A 9,008-nucleotide genomic window follows, 5' to 3' on the forward strand; every position below is an offset into this window, starting at 1 on the left:
CTGGGATTTTCCCATGAGAAAATTTATCTGACTCTTAACTTGCCCACCGCCATCATCCAAATGCTTGTGTCTTTCCAAATATATATGTTAAAGCCTAATTACCAATGCAATGGAATTAGGAGGTGGAAAATTATTTTGTCATAAGGGAAGAATCCTCATGAATAAGATTAATGACCTTGTAAATGTGGCCCCAGAGAGCTGCCTTGCCCTTTCTACCACATGAAGATACAGCAAGAAGGTATCATCCATGAACCAGAAAGCATGCTCTCAGCAGACATTGAATCTGCCAGCACTGTAACCCTGGAGTTCCTAGACTCCAGGAATTGAATTTCTGTTGTTTATAAACTACCCAGTGTATGGTATTTTATTATAGCAGTCTGAATGGACTAAGATCACCCCATACCACACCACCTCAACCCACCCTACTATGCACAAACATCTTCAAGTCCCAACAGCAGGCACATTACAGGCTAGAGCTTGGACCCTTGCTACAAATACAAAGAAATAAATTGACAAGTAATTAAATCAAATTCAGAGATTGCCATTGTTAACCTTTTAATGATTTTCTTTCCTTGGCGTTTCATTACACATTTACTATAAAATTCGGACTATGTGGGATATGAATTTAATATACAGCTCTTAAAAAACCATAGGGTCAGAACATTGAATGCATCATGTCTTTGGTTGTAGAATACATCATCACTGATCATCAATGTAAGCAAGGCGCTTTTCTATTATAAGTGCAATAATAATAACCATCACCATTATTTCTCTCTGACAAAGATACTTCCCTAATAATTTTGATATATGAAATATGTTGCGATGATATAAACTGTTTTTGATATATGCAATATATTGCATTCCTTTATGTATATGTTCTTTCATATTCATTTTTCCTAAAATCTCATTCTGTCTTTCCTTTTTTTCCCATTGACAACTATATTTTTCATGTTTATTGATGTGTGTATCACCTAGTTTCTGTCATTACATAGTACACATTTACTACATTTTGCTTATTATTTCCTCCAGTGTTGACCATGTGGGTTACTCTAACTTCTCCTTGCCACAGTCAGTGTCATGACAGACATGTCTTATGTGTCCTCATAGGGCCTGTGTAAGAAAGTCTCTGTGAGATATATCCACGTATGCAATTAGTAAGTCACGAGACCTTGACTATCCTAAGTACCGTCATATTGCTTTCCAGTGTTATTCAAGTCTCCGTCTTCCCACTTTATTATAGACCCCTTGTATCATATATTCTTCTAAGTTTTTGCTATTAGGATACCTGTAAATCAGTATCTCATTTTTATTTTTATTCATATTTTTCTGACTGCTCTGGAATCCTGACATCTTTTCACAGAATTGCCAACCTCTGAGTCTTCTTCTTCTGAGAAATATACATTCAGAGGTTTGCTCACTTATCCTATTTTGCACTTAACATTGTCTTTTGAATATTTTCTCATACTATCCATGAACATTATTTATAATGGATTTATAATATTCCATAATATATATTGTTTAACCATTGCTGTTTTATTAGGCCTTTATGTGATTTCCAACTTTGGCTAATTCTGATAAACATCCCTGTACATACATTCTTGTCTACAAACATGCTTATTTTTTTTTTTTGGCTGTGTCTTGGAAGAATGACTAATTCAAAGGATATGAAATATTTTAAGTCACTTAGTACATACTGCCAAATTGCTTCCCTAAAAGGTTTCCATTATATTACAGTTTTATTAACAATGCGTACGAGTACTTATCTTGCCGTATACTCGTATTTTCCAAATCATCACCAACCTAAGGCATAAAATGTTCTAGTTCGTTTTTTGCTTAAATTGGTCACTAGTGACATCTGAACCTATTTAATATTGATTAGAGATTTGTATTTTTTCTTTTGTAAATTATATCCCAGTTTCTCTAGACTGTTTGTGCTACATTGTTGATTTGCAAGAGTTCTTTATATACATAATATTTACTCATATTACTTTCCATATCTGTGGTGTATGGTGGTAGTTCTAATACTTAAGAAGATGGTAGTTATTTGGAGCTTGTCTTTTGTGGGTGGCTAATAACAGTGGATTGCAAGAATGCCACTAGACATCTGCAAAAGCAAGAAAAGTAGCTGGAGGCAGCGGAGGAGTTTCAGATAACACTTTCCAGGAGTAAAACAATTTTAAATGAGCTGCAAGTCTCTACCAGAAGAGTCGACTATTGCCTTTCAGCAGAGACATGCCAAGAATCGCCTCTGCTCCGCATCTCAGCCCTTTGCTTAATCATATTCCTGCTCATATGTGACTGCATTAGGAGCCTCTCATTGACAGAAGGCCCAGGGCCTTGGCAGTAAAGCAGAAATAATGACGAGTATTCGATAAATTCGAACTTTAAGACAAAGGCTGTAGGCAAACAGTTATTTTCTTAATATCTGTTTTTAATGAGAGTTACAGATCATTCCATTTTATGTCGTTTCCAGATCAGACCTGTTGTACCGTAAACCTGTTTGTAATTCTCAAGTAGCTAAGAACACAGCACACCTTGTTCTCTGCTGTGCCAAATTTTGCTGAAAGCCAGTACATTGACCTCCAGAGAAGTCTTGAAAACATGTGAACAGTGCTCCTGCGTGCACTTAAGGCTGGGCATGTGTAAGGCTAATCGTAGAGCCATGTAAGTGTCATGCTGCAAGGGCCACTGAAATCCCACCTGTCTCTGCTTCACTTCAGGGATTTTGTCCCCTTTCTCCCAAGAGAGGAAAGTGGTCATTTAGCTGATAACTGTTCACTAAGTGGCTGCAGAATAAAAAGCTAGTGCTAAATAGTGCTTGGCACTTGATTTCTCTTCAAATCTTCAGCTGGGTGAATGTCTGCCCAGTCCCAAGCCCCTCTTTCTTGGATACCATGTGCAGAACCTACACACAAATCTCTGGAAACCTTTACAAGTTGGATGTTTCCTATAGGGCAATCAAAAATAATTTTCACTACTTGTGGGCATGTCTTTATGTATTCCAGAGGGAGATGCCCATACGCCTTGAAAAACTGGATGAGATACTATATCATTTCTATGAGCCTGATTCACTCTGATCATGCTACTTTCATGTCATGACTTCAAGGTTTTTATGCGATTACTGCATGCCCTCATAGGTGTCTATAGAGGGGGAGAAGTGCTTTTTTTTTTCTTTTCCTTATTTCTCTAAGAAAGAAAATTGTGCTTTTCTTAAACATACTTTTAAATTGTAAAGGTAGACAATTTACTTACAATAAAAATTGTATAAAAAAGGTATACAATTTACTTATAAAATGCACAGATTTTAAATGTAGTTTGAAGTGTTTTGACAAATGCATACATCTGTGTAGCTACCACTCCAATCTAGATTTAGAGTATTCCTATCCCCCATCATCTTCATGTTCGTTCTAGTCAGTTCATCGCAGTCTCTGCCACCTTGTTTCTATAACTATAGTTTAGTTTTGATTATTCTAGAACTTCATAGAAATAGAATCACTCGGCATGAATTCTTTGGTACCTTGTTTCTCTTGCTCAGTACAATGCTTTGAGAATTAATCTATGTTGTTGTATCAGCATTTCATTATTATTGTATTTATGTTAAAATACCACAGTTTGTTTATCCATTAAATTGTTGATAGGCATTTGGGTTGTTTCCAGTTTTTGCTTTTTATGTCATTTCATAGATGTATGCTTTATCAGGACATAAAAAGCATTAACTGTAAAAAGAAAGACTAATAGTAGGACTACTCTAAAAGTAAGAATTCCTGTTTATCTAAAGGCATACCGAGACCAAGAAAGGCAAATTACCGAGTGACAGAAAATAGCTGTAATACTACCAAGAATGCATAACCAGAATATACAAATAATTCTTACAACTCATTTCATTTATTCTGTGTAAATATCTAGTAGTATAATTCCTATGCCTTAGGTTAAGATATACTTGTTTTTATTTAGAAAAATGAATAAAACTACTGAACCATTTTCCCACGTGGTCGCGCTGTTTTGCAATCAGCAATGTATGAAAGTCCATGCTCCACCTCTGGGCCAACATTTGGTATTATCATCTTTAATTTTAACCATTCTAGTGAGTATAAAGTAGTATCTTACTTTGGTTTGAATTTGTACTTTCCTGATAACTAACATGTTGAGCACCTTTTCATTTGCTTACTGGCTATTCATATGTCTTCTTCTTTTTTTGTATAAAATGGCATCTTCTTTATTTTGCATAGATTAGTTTCAGAACAAAATAAACAAAACCCCCCACAATATACAACATCAAATCCTGTTGTCAAATGAAAGAGGAAATGGGGCTTGATGCCCCTGTTTCCTGGCTTAGATACAAAGATGGGAGCAAAAAAACACTAGGCATCATCAGAGCGAGGCAGCTGGGACAGGGCCACTCAAGGCTGTGGTGGGAGCTCTGAGGACACTACACAGAGGGCACAAGGTTTCCAAGCATGAACTCCCGATCTATTTCTTCCATATGAGACACATCCTCATTGCCCTCAAATGGGGGGATCTCATCAGGAACAGTAGCACTGGGTTCCCCTGCTGTCACTTCATCTTCATCGATACCTAGACCTAGCTTGATCATGCAGTAGATGTGGTTGGAGTGGGTCTGAGGATCCTCAAGGGAGAAGCCAGAAGAGCAGCTTGGTTTCCAACAGCAGCAGCACCCAGTCCCTGACAGCCTTGTTGTTATTTTTCTGCCTCAGCCTTCTGCCACATCTTCACAATGGGGTGGTCACAATGATCTCCAGGTGCCCTTTGGCCATCATGTAACCCATCATAGAATTGTCCCAAAGTGCCTGGGTTTTCACAATCTGCTCCATATTGGCTGTCCAGCCATAGATGCTGGTCACAATGCAGCAGGTGAAGACTCAAGCCTATTGGAAGCTGTCACCTTCTCATCCAAGATTTTTTTCATGAGCTTGCAGATGTTCTCAAGATTCACCTTGCACTCTTTCATTTTCTTCTTCTCTCCTCACCCTCAGGTAGCTCCAGACCCTCCCTGGTAACTGAGAATAGGCTCTTCCTATCAAACTCCTTGAGGTGCTGCATGTAGTACTCATCACTGGGCTCGGTCTTATACACTACCTCAAAACCCTGCTTCTGCACTCACTCCACGAAAGCAGAGCTGGCCACCTGTTCATTGCTCTCACCAGTGATGCAGTAGATGGATTTCCGTGTCTCCTTCATGTGAAAGACATGTTCTGACACAGATGTTAACCCATCTCCAGACTGGGAGGTGTGAAAGTGCAGCAGCTCAGGCAGGTGTCACCAGGTAGGGGAATCCTTGAAGATTCCAAACTTTAGATTTTTAGAGAATGCCTCAGAATTTTCTGTAATTCTCTTTGTCTTCTGCCAACTCAGAGAAGAGCTCAAGGCACTACTTAACAATGCTTTTGTGAATGACTTTCAAGATTTTGCTCTGCTGGAGCATTTCTTAAATGTTCAGGGGTGGATCCTCACAGTCAACCATACCACAGATAAAGTTGAGATCCTCCAGTATCAACTGATCACAGCAGTGTACGATGAACACATGAAGGACATAGAGTTTCATGGTGTCTTTATTCTTATTGTTCTCAAATAAGTCAAAAGAAACCTGACAAGGGATGAATAGCAATTCCCTGAATTCCAGCTGACCTTCTATAGAGAAGTGCTTGACTACCAAGTGGTCTTCACAGTCATTAGTGTGGCTGTTACTGAATTCTCCATACTCCTGGTGATGTAATCATGGCTTCTTGTCCAAATAGGCTTGGTCTTGTTTAGTTCCTCCTGATCAATATATTTCTCCTTGATCTTCTTTGTTTTCTTTTTCTTATCCTTACCACTGTCATCCTCCTCATCTGAACCCACATTTTCCATCTTGGGCTTTTCCTCTTTGCTTTTATCTTCCTATTATTTCTTGCCTTTCCCTTCCTCTGCCTCATTATCACTGATTTCCTTCTTTCTTTCCTTACTCAGATAAAGGGTGATGGGATAGCCTATGAACTGTGAGTGCTTTTTCACTGCATCTTTGACCTGTCTCTCTTCTAAGTACTCTGTCTGGTCTTCTTTAAGTTGGAGAATCATTTTGGTGCCCCTGCCATGGTCAGCACATGCAGTGAAGGAACCCCCACCAGAAGACTCCCAGGTTCACTGTTCATCATCATTGTGCTTTGTGATCACAACCACTTTCTCTGCCACTAGACAGGCAGAATGAAAGCCAACACCAAATTGACAATAATGGAGATGTCTGCACCAGCTTGAAAAGCCTCCATAAATCCTTTAGTATCAGACTTGGCAATGGTTCCCAAATTATTTATGAAATCAGCTTTGTTATGCCAATGTCTGTGTCCACCAAAGTCAGGGTGCATTCCTGATCATTGGGCATGATGTCGATTTTCAGCTCTTTACCACTGTCCAACCTGTAACTGCCTGTCAGGCTCTTGTACGGAATCTTGTCCAAGGTATCAGAAGCATTAGAAATCAACTCTTGAAGGAAAATCTGCTTTTTGGAATAGAAGATATTGATAATGACAGACCTGAGTTGGGCAACCTTTCCTGAAAGGCAAAAGTCTCCATCTTCTCCTCTTCATGGTGCACTTCCTCAGGCATCTTGAAAACAAAAGCCTGACAAGTACTAAGAGAGTAAGGTGGGGTGGGACTATCCTACATGCATGGGCCACCAAGGCTGTACAGGGTGGACTCAGAGCCCATATGTCTTCCTTTGAATTGTCTATTCAAGTCTTTTGTACAGTTTTCCAAAGAGGTTATTGTCTTTTTATTATTGAGTTTTAAGAGTTTCCTAATATACTCTGGATAAAAGTAATTTGTCAGATATTTGTGTTGCAAATGTGTTGTGTTTTGCTATTTTCTTAATTTTGTCTTTTGATGAGCACGCACTCATACATATACATAAAGTGGAATACTGTAAACCCTTTAAAAAAAGAAAATGCTGTCATTTTCAGCAACATGGATGGAACTGGAGGACATTATGCGAAGACAAATAAGCCAGGAACCAAAAGACAAATACTGCAAGATCCCACTTATATGCAGAATCTAAAGAAGTCAGTCTGGTAGAAACAGAGTAGAAAGGTGGTTGCCAAAGGCTAGGGTAAGGGGAATGGATGGAAAAAGGGAAGATTTTGATCAAAGGATACAAAGTTTCATTTAGACTGGAGGAATAAGTTTTAGTGATCTATTGCACTGCATGGTGACCACAGTTAATAATGTATTGTATATTTCAAAATTGCTAAAAGAATAGATTTTTAATTTTCTCACCATCAAAAGAAAGATAATTTGGCCATATGATGTGAAGATCCTAAAAAGGATGTTTTGAAAACCTAATTTCCAGTGAAGCAGAGTTAGGAGGTGAAGCCTAATGGGAGACACTTAGGTCATAAGGGTTCCACCCCCACAAATGAATTAATGCCCATTGTAAAAGGGCTTAGAGCTGCAATTTCAATCTCTTTCTCTTCTGCCATAAGATGATGCAGCAAGAAGGCCTCTCCCAGATGCCAACCTCCCAATCTTGAACTTCCCAGCCTCCAGAACCATGAGCTGATAAATTTTCATTATAAATTAACCTATCTCGGCTATTCTGCTACAGCAGCACAAAACAAATTGAGACAGTTGGTGAGGTAATGGACATGTTAATTAGCTTGATTGACTCTTTCTGCAATATATACATAGGGCAAAACATGTTATAAATATACACAATTATTATTTGTCAATTAAAACTTCAAAAATAATATTTTTAAAAACCTATGTTGCTCAGTGTCCTAATTGGTGAAATTCCCCTTCTCTTTCTGTTATTGATTTATAATTTAATTCTGTTATAGTCATATAATATTTTATATTATTTGACTCTTACAGATCTTATTTAATTTACTTTGAGTTCATTTACAGACTAGAAACAACCTACCTTGGTAAATGTTCTATGTATGCTCACAAAAATGTCAATTCTGCTGCTAGCAGGTAGAATGTTTCATAAATATCAATTAGGTCAAGTTTGTTGATTGTGTTTTTCAGATCTTGTATAGCCTTACTGATTTTCTGCACACATTTTCTATCAATTATTGAGAGAAGAATATTGAAATTTCCTATGTAATTTTAGATGTATTATTTCTCTTTTCATTTATAACAATTTTGCTTTGTGTATTTTAAGGATTTTATTTTGCTTTTGAGATGGAGTCTTGCTCTTTCGCCCAGGCTGGAGTGCAGTAGTACAATCTCAGCTCACTGCAACCTTCACTTCTCAGGTTCAAGTGATTCTCCTGCCTTAGCCTCCCTAGTATCTGAGACTACAGGCATGCACCACTATGTCTGGCTAATTTTTGTATTTTTAGTAGAGACAGGGGTTTCACCATTTTAGTCAGGCTGGTGTCAAACTCCTAGCTTCAAGTGATCTTCCCCCCTCAGCCTCCCAAAGTGCTGAGATTATAGGCATTAGCCACTGCACCCAACCTATTTTGAGATTTTGTTATTAGGTACACAAGATTTTATATTATTGTTGGCAGACAATGGTCCGTGGGTTGCTGCATTTCTACAGATTTTCTGAGCAAAGCTAAGGTATTAATAGCCTGAGCCATTTCATATTTTGATTATTTTACTGTTTTTTGTAAAATAGTTTTGCTGGGCATAAAATTATATGTTGATAATTTTCCTCTTTCAGTACTTAAAAGATGTTGCTCTCCTACTTTTTCTTTGTATTATTTCTGACACTGCTGCCATTCTTACCTTTGTTTCTGTGTATATATGTTCTTTCTTTCCTTCTGACTACTTAATTTTTCCCACTAAAAAACAACTGATTATCATGTTGTTTTAGTGCATTTTCATACTGCTATGAAGAAATACTTGAGACTGGGTAATTTATAAAGAAAAAGAGGTTTAATGAAATCACAGTTCCATATGGCTGGGGAGGCTTCACAATCATGATGAAAGGTAAAAAGGAGAAAAGGCATGTCTTACATGGCAGCGGGCAAGAGAGATTGTGCAGGGGAATCACCCAATATAAAACCATC

General features: G+C 37.9%; 1 pseudogene; it reads right to left on the reverse strand.

Annotated features, from left to right (window-relative positions):
- Positions 1–4,429: 4,429 nt before the first annotated feature.
- Positions 4,430–6,641, reverse strand: LOC116551149 (annotated as a pseudogene).
- Positions 6,642–9,008: the final 2,367 nt, after the last annotated feature.

Source organism: Sapajus apella, unplaced genomic scaffold (genome assembly GCF_009761245.1).
Source record: "Sapajus apella isolate SASKATOON/1434 unplaced genomic scaffold, GSC_monkey_1.0 scaffold9, whole genome shotgun sequence".
Classification (NCBI taxonomy): Eukaryota; Metazoa; Chordata; class Mammalia; order Primates; family Cebidae; genus Sapajus; species Sapajus apella.